Raw genomic sequence first — 18,614 nt, 5'->3', positions numbered from 1 at the left:
TTTATGTGTGCAAACAAATCAAATTGCAGAGCAATTTTCTTGCAAAGACTTTCTGGCCAAACAGTTAATACAATGCAGTTATTCATTAACACAGCCACCGGGAATGTTATCAACAAGCGTGTTTGAGCCTGCAGATGAGAGCAGCATGCCCCATACGGCAAGTTTATCTTTATTTATTTATTTTATTTATCTGTTCCCAGATGATGGAGAATCGGGCAGGCCAGTGTAATTCTCTTGATGAAGTAGACTGTGGCGACATTTTATATTCTATAATGTTCTCTCGCTCGCGTGAAACATTCGTGACACGTTGACACTCACTGCTGAACATTCCCGCGTGCACGATTTCTTTGGGTGAAGGATTTGCATTTGTGTGGGTGACAACACGACAACGACTTATAATGAAATGGAAATAAGGGTTCCATCCAGCCAGATGTTCTATGAGTACATTAGATTAGTAATGCTATTTTGTTCCTCATAATTCCAATTATTAACAGGGCCATCTGTACACGGGTCCTGTATGTGATTTCATTGACATTAATCAGTAATTATGAAGTCAGGTGAGTAAAAACAACATTCTCAGGAAAAAAAAAAAAAATCCATTTTAAAAATCGCACAAAAACATCACAGTGATGAAACAGTCGCACAAAACGACATTATGATGCAAAATGAAATCCAATTTTTTGAAACGAGTGGCAACGCAGCTTTTTCTTATATCAATAAATGTGTCTCCACTATTTCCTTTCCTTTCCGGCAGTTGGTTTCCCATGGGGGAAAAACGTGATGTGCACGCGCTGTTGTTTTTTCCCTGACTGATGCTGTTCTTAACATGGAATAAGTTTTTTTTTTTTCCTTTTTCCTACTAGGTTTTTTTTTTTTTTGCTCCCTTACAGGTGCCTTGCGGAATTGATGGAGTACGTGTCAAATCACTTCCTGACATGTGCTCATATGCATTAGGAGCTAAGCCACAATATCGCTTCCCTCATCAGGCTAGTGACAAAAACTCCATCAATACCTGATATCCCCTGGCACCTGGGTTTGATTGAATTTTGAAATAAATGTCAAACCGGGTATGAAATTAACTACCGGAGCGTGTTTTTTAAAAATTTATTTATTTATTTTAGGTTTGTGATGGGGTAGAATATTAATAAAAAAAAGAGATTTACTTGGACGTCAGCCGTAAAATGAACGCGTTGCAATGTATTAATGCTGGCCATTTTGATGGCAGTTCTTGTTACGGGATAGAGGCGAGAGGTCATTTGATAGAGACTCAGAGTTCCTACTTACCTCATGCTGAATTATTTTTGTGCCAATAAAAAATTGTACCATCACATTTTATGAGAAGCAATCCCACAATAATTTCATGAAAAGTATCAAAGGTATGCATTTGATGGATTTTGTGTTTGTGAACTAATAAAAAATAATGAAAAATAAATGAATAAATAAATAAATAAATAAATACATAAATAAATAAATAAATAAATAAATAAATAGATAAATAAATAAATAAAACTTTTGGCTCATTACATTATAGCAGACAGTCTTATCCAAAGGGATATATAGTCCAGTGTAATTCTAAGAGTGTAGTGGCATATTTAGAGTTTTTAAGTTTTTAAGTATTTCCTGGCATATTTAATGATTTTAAAAATAGATTTTACATTCCCAAATTGTAGCCTTATTTTTAGCTTTAAGAAGGCATTTTTCATCTTGTGATTTCAGGTTACATGCATGTATACATACATACATACACAGAGGGAGGGAGAGGGGGCATAATTGTGCATTAGAAAGACTGCATGCAAGAGAACGAGTGGGTGTGTGTGTGTGTGTGTGAGAGAGAGAGAGATAGAGAGAGAGAGAAAGAGAGAGAGAAATGAATCCACATGTAAATATGAATACAATACTGGCAACATATTCAACAGCAATGTTCCTGGGACTCTGGGTAGGAAATGTGCCATTTTCTTGCTTCCTACTTTCTGTGCTGTCTATTTTCAATTCTGCCGTGGGTTATTCACCTAGTCTCCACAATTATTCATATCTTGGCGGACTGTCTGACTGGCTCGAAACTACCACAGCCTGGACATCCCAATGAGCAGCAACAGTCGAGGTGGAAATCTAGGCTGACAGATGTTCCAACATAAACAGACTTGGTTAACCCCTATATAGCTCACGTTTTACCCAGAGATAGCCTGGCTACATTTCAGCTGGCCAAAAAAAATTCACTTTTCAACCAAATGTAGCCAGGCTTTCACACAAATGCCTAGATGCCGTTTCACTGACTTTTCACCAAATTTTCATCACATAAATGTTCACCTGTACGCTCCCACCTCAATTTGGAAAGCTTAGAGAAAACAATATGCCTTGATATTCACCGCTGTTCAGATCATCTGAATCCTGAGTAATAGCAATTTTAAAGTACACAGAAAAAACTGTAACAGAGCGTCATTTTGAAAATAACTCAGATATTCAGAAATTGCACATTTACAGGCGCACAGAAAACAGGATTTTTGTGAGTAATGAAAAATGATGCTCTGTTATAGTTTGATATATGTTCATATTCCTCTGGGGAGAGAAGTGAAGAAAATCATAAGAAATAAGCTTCAGATCCTAACAGTTTTTTTTTTCACTCAAAAAATAAATAAAAATAAAAAATCACAGTACACTGCACTTATCTTTGCTCTGGAGACAAATATCTCAAAATAACGTCCTCAAACGATTCCAAGATTAAGTTTTGCTTTCGCTAACTGAATTAAAAGTGCATTAGCTTGCCATTTAGCAGGGTTCCAGCTTGAACTGAAAATCATCCCAATTACAGTGGGGTTTCATCTTTGTGTTTTGAAACTTAGTGGTGAACCACAAGACAGAACCTCAAACAAAGGTGTACAGATATAGATCTCGTTGGAGATATAAGGCCTTGAAAACCATCACTGAAAAAAAAAAAAAAATCGATTTTCATTACCTGTTGGTATTGAATAGTACAAGACCATTCTGTCTTATTTCAGTGCTTTCTCAAGGTAGGCTGCAATAGGTATCTTCTGACACAAACACCGGTTATCTGGCAGCCTTGGTCAGCTAACCGGGGACAGGGTTCGAAAAATAAAAACCTGCCTCCACCAGGCGTAGATGGCAATAATCTCACCTGGCACCAATAACATGCTTTGTTTGGGAATGTGACAGCCTGTGCGTAAAACATGCATGGCGCTCATTGTTCTTTATAATTAAATGTTGGCACTGCTCTCAGTTACACAAGAAATTGCAAACCATTTAAAGTTATCTCTCTCTCTTACCCTTTTTTTAAATTTAGTTTCCTGTCCTTTCGGGAGAGGGTTGAATTGCGCCTTAACTATGCATTTGCAAGATGGCTGTTCAGAACTTTGGCACACGTTGGCGTAAAGTTTGAAACATGAAAATAATGCTGATTGATTGGCTAATTGGGTCAGACTACATAATGCCTTGCAGTTATGATAGAAACAAAGCATAGGCATTGACACAAATGTCTCAGCCAAGGCAAAGAGGCTTTAGCACGGGCCTGTACATTACCATTAAATTCTGAGGTCATAGCATTTAAAGCGTGTCACCATCTTCTAATTGCACAGACAGCCGTGGGATGTGATGGTATTGAGCTAAATGGTTTTACGCAGGGCACTCTAGCTAATGGCTGGACGTGAAGGTTTCTCAGAATCTGCATTAACCTGAGAACGGTGGTGGGCTTGCAGCCCGATCAGCATACACTAAATCACAAACTCAAGAAAGTTTTCACGTATGCAAAATGCGTAATTTTTTTAACGCCTTCGTGCAGCTCACATGTAATAAATAACGGCCTGTGGTTGTTAAATTAAAATAACCTTGCCTGGAGCTTTTGGTTGGGGGGTCGGGAGGGCTTTCTGCTGGAGAATGTCTCCGCTCAGCGATCCGCACCTTTGTCTGGGACGGTATCCCGAGTGCGTCAGCACGCGCGCTGCGACTCCACGCGCTGTGGTGTGATGCGTGCCCAATCCACAGCGTGGGCCAAGGCAGCGCGGTGTTCCAGAACGTTCCGCACTTCGAACGGCGGCGTCTCCCCCCCCAACTCGATTCCGCACACCTGCCGTTTTTGCCCGCACCAGCTGCACGAGGTGCGCAGGACCCGGGGGGCTCGTGCCGCACATGGGCTGCGATTCCCGCTGGATTTCGCGCTGAAAGGCGGTGGCCAGCCGGGCGAGGTCCGCTCGTCTGGGTCCAGCCCGGTAATCTCAGGGTAGGGACAACCCAACAGGGCCACATCTGAGAGACTTTCAAAATATCAATAAATAACTATTGTCTTATTCATGGCTGCAAAATAGCTGTGGTCTAATATTTATTTATTTATTTGTTTAGTAATTTTGCGATCTAGAGGATGAGATGCAACTGTTAAGGGAAACATTGGAAAAAGGACGATTCTAAAATAGCGTAAGGCCGTGAGTAAGTGCTTCGCCGTGTTTTCTGTGGCGTGAGCAAAGATTTGAAAACAGTCAGCCAACGCAAGGATTCAGTCTTTTTATTCCTTGGAAAACATACGGACGGCTATTACTCCAACGTGCAATACAGCACTGATTATCTATCGCTTTTAATACTGTCTAGAAAGCTAGCTATCTTTCCTCCAACAAAAAATATCTGTCCCACCACTCTCTGTCTCCACGCCTTTTTTTCTTTCTTTTTCTCTACTCCTCCTCACACACTTTGCATCAGCCTCCCTCTCTCTACACTTATGGAAGCCTTCCCAGTCCAAAAAGTATATCAATAGGTATAGAAATTCAATCTCACATCTCACAATAGCATTGAGATTTTTTCTTTCTCACCAAATGGTGGTTCGCCATTTTAAGCCCCTGCTTCATCTAATAATTTGTAGACCCCAAGCCTACACACCAACCAGGTAGCTATGGAGGGGGAAAAAACCTGCAGGCTCCTTACTTCAGTTCCATCACTTCATAATTCACACAGCTAGAGGCACAGAACTTTTTTTTTTTTTTTTTTTGCATACTGTAACTGTATGAATAAAATATTAAGATCTTCAGCAGCTTTTCACCAGAACAATACCTACTGATAGCCTGAAAATTAAAAAATAAAAATCATGAAAAGTGTTGAGGGGATTTATTTATTTATTTGTTTGTTTAATGTTAATTGTGTTTGCATTTTATCATATTGGAAGTCCCATACGTTTACAGAGTGTGTTGAACTCATTCCCCAGAGGCTACCAACAATAGCAGCGTGACAGATGGTCTGTTAATAAATCATCATATCTCTTTAAGTGCCTTCTAGAGCACGGTACAGTCAGTATGAAGTTAACAAAGATAACAAACTTTTTTCTTTCTTTGTTACGAAAATGTACGTTGGCTGTATATAATGAATATTTTGGAGTGGTGTAGGCTTTAGTAATAACAAGAAAGAAAAAAAAAACCCTTTATGTCTGAATGATATATTCCACCACAATAACGATACGACACAATGGGCTTTTTTGTTTGAAAAATATAATATAATCCCTGATTTTGTAAGAATGAAAACTCGCAGGGACTTAAAGATTCCTACTTTACTTTCTTTTTTGAGACATCTCATCCAATATTTAGTTGTGTGATCAAACATATGTTCAAGAGTAGCAAGATATGAAATGCATTTGTCGTATGCATAACATTGATTATAATTATACTGACTATCATATTACTCTCCGTATTGATATTCTCATGCATGAATAATGTGCTGAGAGAGAGAAAGAGAAAGAGAGAGCGAGAGAGAGAGAGAGAGAAAGAGAGAGATTATTTTGGTAAATTATTTGAAATGATGCATTGACACAGTCTAGCAGTGCACCACTGTTGTATTTGCTTTAAGGCAACAGCTTCCATCCGTGACTGAAAGGTCATCTCAATAGTAAAATTCTAATGGTGTTCTTCGGTTAGTCAGTCACATTGGTTAATATATATTCTCTCCTAATATCGGAGGAAGAGTTATACGAATTTCTGTCTGACATCTTGCCTCTCTGGTTCAAATGCAATTATGGCAGGCACCTTGTGTAATTAAAATTAAATAGAAGTACATCTGGAGACTGAGAAGGAGAAAACTGCTCTTTACAACAACAACAACAACAACAACAATAATCATAATAATAATAATAATAATAATTTCCCTCATAAATATATTGTTGGGCATAAACACTGTGTCAGTCAAATACAAATAACTTTGTGAGTATCTGTGTTTGTTTGTGTGTGTGTGTATGTCTGTATGTGTGTGTGTGTTTTCAGCCATCCCTTCAACCTTTCACTTTGAAGAAAGGCCTCGTACCGTAGACGGTCACATTTAGTTGGTGCTGATCAACGTCAGCCAGAAGCTGCACGTGTCTGTACGCATGCTGAATAATTAATGGATGCTAGTTAACGTAGACAGTATGTCTTTAGACTGAAGGGTGAACCCAGAGCCCATGGAGGTCACTCACCAGGGAGAACACGCCTGCTCTGCATTGACTAAAGGTTTTACGAGCGTGGCGTAACATAATGGGCTGCTGTAAAGCATTTTATTACACATGTATGCATCCTCCTCCTGAGAAAGATCACGCTTTTTTTATTTTCTAAGTTTGCAGTTGGTAACACCGCCAGAACTAAAGCATGCAGAACTTGAGATTGCGCAGACTTTGAGGAAGGACGATTATTATGCAGAATAATCTCTGGAGAGATTAATTAATTGATATACAGCATCGTGTAATTAGATCCTGTGGTTTAAAGTTGTTCTGGCATGTTCTGACTCCACTTGTTAAACAGTTGCTGGAGCAAATCCTTTCAGAGAAGACTGGGGGGTTGTACAGTATATACAGCATGCAAACACACTTGGCACTGGAAAAGCCAGCACCAAAGAAATTCAATGATTGGCTGCAGGGCCGGCCTGTGGCATAAACGGTCTATGCGTTTGTTTAGGGCCACAACCGCTGGGGGGGGGGGGGCACACGACCACGAGGGGGGGCACACGATCCAATGTTTATACAAGGTAACGTTATTCATCCCTTACCGCGGAACTCGCGGTATAAATTTTAAATGGAATGGCAACAGAACATTTCATGACAATGTAATGTAAGAAGGATTTAACCAAGTGACCCCCCCGCCACCAAAATCTTAGGGCCGGCCCTGATTGGCTGAATACATTTTGGTTTTAATGGCAAAAAAAAAAAAAACATAGACATAGCACAGAAAGGTCCACATGGGCATGCACCTACCCGACCCAGAAACCACCAGAAACCGGATCTGCTAACTGCCTGTCGTCTGCACAACTTCGCAGCGTTTTTTTGCAAATCAGCACTACGGGGGTCCGCTAGCAGGCATCTCTGACGAAGTAGTCAAGAGGAGAATCTGCTCTTATGAGAGAGAAAGGGGGGGGGGGTAAACAGTCGTGAATGGTCCTGCACTACCGACGTGCACAATGTTGGCGGAGTGACAGCGGGCACAGACAGCGGTCCGACGAGTTTTCGCATCCTGCACACTCTGTTTTGTCATTAGAGTGGTATTAAATTATTGTTTGGCAAGTATTTCAGCTAATTATGTCCTATTCATTGAAGTATGTATTGAAAAGGTTGTATTGGAAAAAATGTATGATGAATTTCACTGGTGAATTTGAATTCATATTTCATCTTAACATAAATAAATTAATTTAACATATTTGTACACAGTTTTAGAGCAAAATACCCTGTGTGAATTATGTTGTAAAAGTTTATATGTGATCCCAATGGTGAAATGTACAGGGAAGTGAAATGCACAGTATCGGACAGAATTTGATTGTAACAGTTTGCTGTGTGTGAGCTTTTGAATTCAATTAAACTATTCAAATTTAAAGGAATTTTCACCATGAAAGTAAAGAACTTTGTCTCAGTGTACCGCCCACATCTGTCTAAAACTTTTTTTTCTCTTTTGCGCAATAATGTACTGTAAGGGTTGGTATAATGGGAAAACTGTCACGGTGTGTGATTTGGGCATGTGCTGCGTATCAGGATGTAGCACTGAGGGCTCTGAAGGTTATTCTGGAAGGTCCGGGTGAGCCAGGGCCAGGGCCATGATAATTGAAGACGGCCCTGTGGAAATGGAGGAGATTTGCATGGTGGCCCTGCTGAACATCGGTACGATCGAGCACTTTTCAGTTCACCCCAGTGCCACGCTTGAGTGATGTCATTTCTGACACCCTAAAACAGTCAGCTAGGGAAAAGTAATGAGTGTTAACTGGATTTCAGATGTGACAGATGGCACAGGGTAGAAATATTACCGATAGAGAGAGAGGCGGAGCTTGATCCTCGATCAAGAATATGGACCGATCAATCAGTCAGTTGACCAGAACATTCCTGACCCCTGGGTGTCACCTATGATCATTGACCTACTTCAATGACAAGTCACATACTGTGAAAGGAGTGTATAAAACGAATAGCCCTCCTGGTACTCCGGTTTCCTTCAGTCGCTGAAATGTGTTCTTCAAGGTTTTGGGTATCAAAAGATGACAAAATATTTTAGCAAATCCAATGAGAAATATAAAATAAATAGCTAAAAGTTAGTGTTGTGACTACTATTTTTCAATACCAGGTGAGAAAGGGAGGGAAAATGGCCTTTCTGTAATGAATATGCATTGGGTCGGAATACCTGCCAGCTAGGTAGGCTATTCACACCTGGCCGCATGCCTCCCCACCACTAAGACAAAGACTCAGTGAGCCATTTAGAAGACAGAAACAAAGACAACTTTTGATTTTAGAACATTTATTGAAGTAAACTGCATGGAAGATGAGATCAGACTGGTGTACTCTTGCAATGTCTGCCTGGCCTCTTAGCTAGAGGTGAACTAGGCTGTGTTTCCTGATCAACATCTCTGCAAATATAATAAAAACAAAATTGTTAGGAAATGTGAAATCAAATCAAACCTTATAGCACATTTCCTTCAACAGGTGAAAATTAAATGTGCTTTACAAAAAAGGGACAAACCACTAACTAATGAAAACAAAATTTATGAAATGTGGAATCATATACAAACAAAGAACCAAACAAACACAACCAGACGCAGAGAGGTAGCCTATAATTTTGAGAAGCAATGGTAAGAATCATTCGTAGTGTGGGAATTTACAAGCGTGCATATTAGTGAATATTCCTACAAACACACAGAGAATGTAATACAGCACACATTTACAAATAATGCAAGCTATCAACAAAAAAACATTATGGTCATAGGTACCTATACTAGTATATACAAAATTGTTGGATTGTCCAAAATCAAAAAAGAACCAATGTCCTAACCTTTCTTTAACCTGCTGAACACAGCCGTAAACTTGCCTCGACCCTCAGACTTATCGTTTTCATAACCCTAACCCTAAGTTGAGCCCTAAAACGTAATTGAAGCCATAGGAACTTTTGAAAACATGTGATTACTCATTTAAAATTGTGGAAAAACTAAGTCAAGACTGTGAATTCCATAGTACAAATGCTAAAAAATATATTTGAGGCCTTAAAAAAAAATTATTTCCCTGAAAAAATATGTATATATTCCATATCCTGTTATGGTCATAGGTACCTATACTAGTATATACAAAATTTTTGGATTGTCCAAAATCAAAAAAGAACCAATGTCCTAACCTTTCTTTAACCTGCTGAACACAGCCGTAAACTTGCCTCGACCCTCAGACTTATCGTTTTCATAACCCTAACCCTAAGTTGAGCCCTAAAACGTCATTGAAGCCACAGGAACTTTTGAAAACATGTGATTACTCATTTAAAATTGTGGAAAAACTAAGTCAAGACTGTGAATTCCATAGTACAAATGCTAAAAAATATATTTGAGGCCTTAAAAAAAAAATATTTCCCTGAAAAAATATGTATATATTCCATATCTTGTTATGGTCATAGGTACCTATACTAGTATATACAAAATTTTTGGATTGTCCAAAATCAAAAAAGAACCAATGTCCTAACCTTTCTTTAACCTGCTGAACACAGCCGTAAACTTGGCTCGACCCTCAGACTTATCGTTTTCATAACCCTAACCCTAAGTTGAGCCCTAAAACGTAATTGAAGCCATAGGAACTTTTGAAAACATGTGATTACTCATTTAAAATTGTGGAAAAACTAAGTCAAGACTGAATTCCATAGTACAAATGCTAAAAATATATTTGAGGCCTTAAAAAAAAGATATATATTCCATATCCTGTTATGGTCATAGGTACCTATACTAGTATATACAAAATTTTGGATTGTCCAAAATCAAAAAGAACCAATGTCCTAACCTTTCTTTAACCTGCTGAACACAGCCGTAAACTTGCCTCGACCCTCAGACTTATCGTTTTCATAACCCTAACCCTAAGTTGAGCCCTAAAACGTAATTGAAGCCATAGGAACTTTTGAAAACATGTGATTACTCATTTAAAATTGTGGAAAAACTAAGTCAAGACTGTGAATTCCATAGTACAAATGCTAAAAAATATATTTGAGGCCTTAAAAAAAAATGTATATATTCCATATCCTGTTATGGTCATAGGTACCTATACTAGTATATACAAAATTTTTGGATTGTCCAAAATCAAAAAAGAACCAATGTCCTAACCTTTCTTTAACCTGCTGAACACAGCCGTAAACTTGCCTCGACCCTCAGACTTATCGTTTTCATAACCCTAACCCTAAGTTGAGCCCTAAAACGTCATTGAAGCCACAGGAACTTTTGAAAACATGTGATTACTCATTTAAAATTGTGGAAAAACTAAGTCAAGACTGTGAATTCCATAGTACAAATGCTAAAAAATATATTTGAGGCCTTAAAAAAAAAATATTTCCCTGAAAAAATATGTATATATTCCATATCTTGTTATGGTCATAGGTACCTATACTAGTATATACAAAATTTTCGGATTGTCCAAAATCAAAAAAGAACCAATGTCCTAACCTTTCTTTAACCTGCTGAACACAGCCGTAAACTTGGCTCGACCCTCAGACTTATCGTTTTCATAACCCTAACCCTAAGTTGAGCCCTAAAACGTAATTGAAGCCATAGGAACTTTTGAAAACATGTGATTACTCATTTAAAATTGTGGAAAAACTAAGTCAAGACTGTGAATTCCATAGTACAAATGCTAAAAAATATATTTGAGGCCTTAAAAAAAATGTATATATTTTCCAATACTGTTATGGTCATAGGTACCTATACTAGTATATACAAAATTTTTGGATTGTCCAAAATCAAAAAAGAACCAATGTCCTAACCTTTCTTTAACCTGCTGAACACAGCCGTAAACTTGCCTCGACCCTCAGACTTATCGTTTTCATAACCCTAACCCTAAGTTGAGCCCTAAAACGTAATTGAAGCCATAGGAACTTTTGAAAACATGAGATTACTCATTTAAAATTGTGGAAAAACTAAGTCAAGACTGTGAATTCCATAGTACAAATGCTAAAAAATATATTTGAGGCCTTAAAAAAAATGTATATATTCCATATCCTGTTATGGTCATAGGTACCATACAGTATATACAAATTTTGGATTGTCCAAAATAAAGACCAATGTCTAACCTTTCTTTAACCTGCTGAACAGCGAAACTTGCTCGCCTCAGACTTATGTTTCATAACCTAACTGTTGAGCCTAAAAGAATTGAAGCCAAGGAACTTTTGAAAACATGTGATTACTCATTTAAAATTTGGAAAAACTAAGTCAAGACTGTGAATTCCAAGACAAATGCTAAAATTTTTGAGGCCTTAAAAAAAGAATTCCATAGTACAAATGCTAAAAAATTATTTGAGGCCTTAAAAATTAATATTCCATATCCTGTTATGGTCATAGGTACTATACTAGTATATACAAAATTTTGGATTGTCCAAAATCAAAAAGAACCAATGTCCTAACCTTTCTTTAACCTGCTGAACAGCCGAAACTTGGCTCGACCCTCAGACTTATCGTTTCATACCCTAACCCTAAGTTGAGCCCTAAAACGTATTGAAGCCAAGGAACTTTGAAAACATGTGATTACTCATTTAAAATTGTGGAAAACTAAGTCAAGACTGTGAATTCCATAGTACAAATGCTAAAAATATATTTGAGGCCTTAAAAAAAATGTATATATTCCATATCCTGTTATGGTCATAGGTACCTATACTAGTATATACAAAATTTTGATTGTCCAAAATCAAAAAGAACCAATGTCCTAACCTTTCTTTAACCTGCTGAACACAGCCGTAACTTGGCTCGACCTCAGACTTATCGTTTCATAACCCTAACCTAAGTTGAGCCCTAAAACGTATTGAAGCCAAGGAACTTTTGAAAACATGTATTACTCATTTAAAATTGTGGAAAACTAAGTCAAGACTGTGAATTCCATAGTACAAATGCTAAAAAATTATTTGAGGCCTTAAAAAAATGTATATATTCCATATCTGTTATGGTCATAGGTACCTATACTAGTATATACAAAATTTTGGATTGTCCAAAATCAAAAAGAACCAATGTCCTAACCTTTCTTTAACCTGCTGAACACAGCCGTAAACTTGGCTCGACCTCAGACTTATCGTTTTCATAACCCTAACCCTAAGTTGAGCCCTAAAACGTAATTGAAGCCAAGGAATTTGAAAACATGTGATTACTCATTTAAAATTGTGAAAAACTAAGTCAAGACTGTGAATTCCATAGTACAAATGCTAAAAAATATATTTGAGGCCTTAAAAAAAAATGTTTCCGAAAAAATATGTATATATTCCAATCTTGTTATGGTCATAGGTACCTATACTAGTATATACAAAATTTTTGGATTGTCCAAAATCAAAAAAGAACCAATGTCCTAACCTTTCTTTAACCTGCTGAACACAGCCGTAAACTTGCCTCGACCCTCAGACTTATCGTTTTCATAACCCTAACCCTAAGTTGAGCCCTAAAACGTAATTGAAGCCATAGGAACTTTGAAACAGGGGGGGGGGGGGGGGGGGGGGGGGGGGGGGGGGGGGGGGGGGGGGGGGGGGGGGGGGGGGGGGGGGGGGGGCCCCCCCCCCCCCCCCCCCCCCCCCCCCCCCCCCCCCCCCCCCCCCCCCCCCCCCCCCCCCCCCCCCCCCCCCCCCCCCCCCCCCTTTCCTCGACTCAGACTTATCGTTTTCATAACCCTAACCCTAAGTTGAGCCCTAAAACGTAATTGAAGCCATAGGAACTTTTGAAAACATGTGATTACTCATTTAAAATTGTGGAAAAACTAAGTCAAGACTGTGAATTCCATAGTACAAATGCTAAAAAATATATTTGAGGCCTTAAAAAAAAATGTATATATTCCATATCCTGTTATGGTCATAGGTACCTATACTAGTATATACAAAATTTTTGGATTGTCCAAAATCAAAAAAGAACCAATGTCCTAACCTTTCTTTAACCTGCTGAACACAGCCGTAAACTTGCCTCGACCCTCAGACTTATCGTTTTCATAACCCTAACCCTAAGTTGAGCCCTAAAACGTCATTGAAGCCACAGGAACTTTTGAAAACATGTGATTACTCATTTAAAATTGTGGAAAAACTAAGTCAAGACTGTGAATTCCATAGTACAAATGCTAAAAATATATTTGAGGCCTTAAAAAAAAATGTTCCTGAAAAAATAGTTATATTCCATATCTTGTTATGGTCATAGGTACCTATACTAGTATATACAAAATTTTGGATTGTCCAAAATCAAAAAAGAACCAATGTCCTAACCTTTCTTTAACCTGCTGAACACAGCCGTAAACTTGCCTCGACCCTCAGACTTATCGTTTTCATAACCCTAACCCTAAGTTGAGCCCTAAAACGTCATTGAAGCCACAGGAACTTTTGAAAACATGTGATTACTCATTTAAAATTGTGGAAAAACTAAGTCAAGACTGTGAATTCCATAGTACAAATGCTAAAAAATTTATTCGAGGCCTTAAAAAAAATGTATATATTCCATATCCTGTTATGGTCATAGGTACCTATACTAGTATATACAAAATTTTCGGATTGTCCAAAATCAAAAAAGAACCAATGTCCTAACCTTTCTTTAACCTGCTGAACACAGCCGTAAACTTGGCTCGACCCTCAGACTTATCGTTTTCATAACCCTAACCCTAAGTTGAGCCCTAAAACGTCATTGAAGCCACAGGAACTTTTGAAAACATGTGATTACTCATTTAAAATTGTGGAAAAACTAAGTCAAGACTGTGAATTCCATAGTACAAATGCTAAAAAATATATTTGAGGCCTTAAAAAAAAAATGTATATATTCCATATCCTGTTATGGTCATAGGTACCTATACTAGTATATACAAAATTTTTGGATTGTCCAAAATCAAAAAAGAACCAATGTCCTAACCTTTCTTTAACCTGCTGAACACAGCCGTAAACTTGCTCACCCTCAGACTTATCGTTTTCATAACCCTAACCCTAAGTTGAGCCCTAAAACGTAATTGAAGCCATAGGAACTTTTGAAAACATGTGATTACTCATTTAAAATTGTGGAAAAACTAAGTCAAGACTGTGAATTCCATAGTACAAATGCTAAAAAATATATTTGAGGCCTTAAAAAAAATGTATATATTCCATATCCTGTTATGGTCATAGGTACCTATACTAGTATATACAAAATTTTTGGATTGTCCAAAATCAAAAAAGAACCAATGTCCTAACCTTTCTTTAACCTGCTGAACACAGCCGTAAACTTGGCTCGACCCTCAGACTTATCGTTTTCATAACCCTAACCCTAAGTTGAGCCCTAAAACGTCATTGAAGCCACAGGAACTTTTGAAAACATGTGATTACTCATTTAAAATTGTGGAAAAACTAAGTCAAGACTGTGAATTCCATAGTACAAATGCTAAAAAATATATTTGAGGCCTTAAAAAAAAATGTATATATTCCATATCCTGTTATGGTCATAGGTACCTATACTAGTATATACAAAATTTTTGGATTGTCCAAAATCAAAAAAGAACCAATGTCCTAACCTTTCTTTAACCTGCTGAACACAGCCGTAAACTTGCCTCGACCCTCAGACTTATCGTTTTCATAACCCTAACCCTAAGTTGAGCCCTAAAACGTAATTGAAGCCATAGGAACTTTTGAAAACATGTGATTACTCATTTAAAATTGTGGAAAAACTAAGTCAAGACTGTGAATTCCATAGTACAAATGCTAAAAAATATATTTGAGGCCTTAAAAAAAAATGTTTTCCCTGAAAAAAAATGTATATATTCCATATCCTGTTATGGTCATAGGTACCTATACTAGTATATACAAAATTTTTGGATTGTCCAAAATCAAAAAAGAACCAATGTCCTAACCTTTCTTTAACCTGCTGAACACAGCCGTAAACTTGCCTCGACCCTCAGACTTATCGTTTTCATAACCCTAACCCTAAGTTGAGCCCTAAAACGTCATTGAAGCCACAGGAACTTTTGAAAACATGTGATTACTCATTTAAAATAGTGGAAAAACTAAGTCAAGACTGTGAATTCCATAGTACAAATGCTAAAAAATATATTTGAGGCCTTAAAAAAAAATGTTTTCCCTGAAAAAATATGTATATATTCCGTATCTTGTTATGGTCATAGGTACCTATACTAGTATATACAAAATTTTTGGATTGTCCAAAATCAAAAAAGAACCAATGTCCTAACCTTTCTTTAACCTGCTCAACACAGCCGTAAACTTGCCTCGACCCTCAGACTTATCGTTTTCATAACCCTAACCCTAAGTTGAGCCCTAAAACGTAATTGAAGCCATAGGAACTTTTGAAAACATGTGATTACTCATTTAAAATTGTGTCGGCTTCCGGAAGGACCATTTTCCCCAATTAAATGAAATGTTCACCTCAAAAGAAGTGAATTAGGCGACACTCTGTGACATTCTATCCCGCTTTCGCAGACTTGGCATTTCTCACATGGATCTCGCATCGCCCCTCCTTTAGTCTCCTTCTATGGAGAGTAATTAAAATGTTGTTAACATGTGAATGCGATTTCGGCAGACTTCCTGCTGAGCGAAATTCACATAGTAATGAGTAAAGTTTAGCGAAGCATACATGATCTAATTAATCAAATTTGGAACATTTTAAACAATTTATATTATTTGCCAATGGGCGCATTGGAAAGTCGCGATTCTAAGGTTTCTGTCAATGTTTTTGTTGCGTCTGTATGATAACAGCACGTGAAGTTAATCATCCAAATAGAAACGAAAGTTAATTTCATCTTGTCGAGCTCTGCTGGCGGAGCTCTCGACCCCAGAGGGTTAAGTTTTCTGGTTTTACCTGCTCAGTACTCTAACAATCCACAGTACAAAAATAACCGATCAAACTGTTTAAACTTCACTGAGACTTTTGCGACCTACATTCTTGTATTAAAACAACCCAGGATGAAGATTTCATAGATTTCAAAAAATAAACTAAAATGACAATGACTAAAAGTCTGGGGGGCTTAGACTTTGGGATATAATTTATTATTTTTTTTATTTTTATTTTTTAAATGATTAATGTGTCAGGAATCTCTAGAACTCCCACACTTCTTAAATTGGACTTCCAAACCTTGACAAAAGCCACCTGCTCACACAAGATAAAAAATAAATAGAAGAAAAAAAAAAAAGATATAATTTCCTTTGCTGGTTCTCGAGCTGTCTTTTATTCATTTATTTTTTGTGTACAGTGGCTTCTCTGAGCAGCAGCGGCGTGCGAGACCGCGGCGGTCGCTGCTGTTCGATGACAGGCCTTACGGCTTAATCACACCGTCACAGAGCAGCGCCTTCGCACCCTCGCTCCTGTGAAACACGGGGCCCGGGCCGGGGGTCAGAGCACTGCACAGACGGGGGAAGGCCGGGGGCCGGGGGTCAGAGCACTGCACAGAGGGGGGAAGGCCGGGGCCGGGGGTCAGAGCACTGCACAGAGGGGGAAGGCCGGGGGCCGGGGGTCAGAGCACTGCACAGAGGGGGGAAGGCCCGGGGGCCGGGGGTCAGAGCACTGCACAGAGGGGGGAAGGCCGGGGGCCGGGGGTCAGAGCACTGCACAGAGGGGGGAAGGCCGGGGGCCGGGGTCAGAGCACTGCACAGAGGGGGGAAGGCCGGGGCCGGGGTCAGAGCACTGCACAGAGGGGGGAAGGCCGGGGGCCGGCTGGTCAGAGCACTGCAAGAGTGGAAGGCGGGGCGGAAATAAATAATAATATAAAAAATATAAATTAATAATAATAATAATAATAATGATAATAATAATCATAATAATAATCATAATAATAATATGACATGTGCAAAGATATACATGAAAACATGCTGAAGCATCTACACCCAGCCATGACAGCAAGTTTTTTCTTTTTTTTTAAACCACAGATGCCCTCTGCAATTGCATTTTTTAAAATATATATATATATATATATATATCTCATTTTTTTTAAAACTCACTCTTAATACCATGGCTCATTCTGCTGAAGACTGAATACCCCACTCAGGGAAAGTGATAAGGAGTAAGGATGCACCACGAACACCAGCTGTCCTGAGAAAAGGCGACGTTTTGCAAAATGGCGATGCCGCATCCCGCCAGCAGCAAAATCATTCACCATTATCTCACCGAAAAGTGGGATTCATGTTCCCTCAGGGCATTAAGTGTCCATCACTCTGTTAACATAAGCAGACCTTTACTTAAGACGATACCACACATGAACAAAATTCCCAATGATAACGTATATTTACCTGCAGGCATGCCAAAAATAAAATATACAATAAATTGCTCAAAATGTCTTAAGACATTTGTCTTATGTCTAAAGAGCAGTGTAATTTGGCTCAAACTGAATCTGTCAGAAATCATTTTGATGTCAATTTTTTGGCTGAAACAACTTATGCTGAGTCTACTATTTTGCCATTGTGTTCGACAGGAATAATAACCGCTGTTCAGTTTGGGTTCAGATTGAGATATTTAAAGTCAGGAACCACATCATTTTAGGAAGGAAGTGGTATGCGCCATCTCGTCGACTGGATACATTTGAATGTGAAAGGCCATTATGGATTCAAAACACTAGTAAGTATGCTACTGCACAGGACTGGCATAATTTTGAATCTTTAAGTCAGGGGACCAGTAGTACTGCTGGTGTTCACTCCACCCCTCCAATCAGGCACTGATTTGAACCTGACTCACCAGATGCGTGTAACCTCCGCTGAACCAGTGACATTATGGACTTCGCTGGGGATAGCTCATCGAGACGTTTCTGCAGCGGAGATGCGTTCAAACCGCCCCAGCAAGTGTCCTGAGAAGCAACCAACCTATGCTGGCGAATGAGAGGCACATTGTAACGCTTTGATAAGCGCTATAAATGCATCATACCATTACTATAGACTATCAGGAAGACAAGAGAAGTCAGCACTATGCTACCTCCGGGACAAATTGAGTACCCGGTACTGAAATTTCTCTGCACCTCTTACCTTTTGTATCAGCCTCAGTGTCTACATTGGAGATTGAAAATGTGTTTGCAAGCAGTACACACTGAAAATATTGAGGCGCAATTTAGCCTTGGCGCATCGAATCTACGAAACAGACGGAATCAAGGCCTCGCTGTAATGGACCTGGAGACACAGTGACTCACTGGCTCAATTAGAGCCCGTCGGACCAGCATTTCACTGCAGCGCCGGCCATCAATAAGGAAAGCAAGCCTT

The sequence above is a fragment of the Anguilla rostrata genome, chromosome 4 (assembly GCF_018555375.3).
Source record: "Anguilla rostrata isolate EN2019 chromosome 4, ASM1855537v3, whole genome shotgun sequence".
In the NCBI taxonomy this organism is placed as follows: Eukaryota; Metazoa; Chordata; class Actinopteri; order Anguilliformes; family Anguillidae; genus Anguilla; species Anguilla rostrata.
This window is presented reverse-complemented; position numbering follows the sequence as displayed.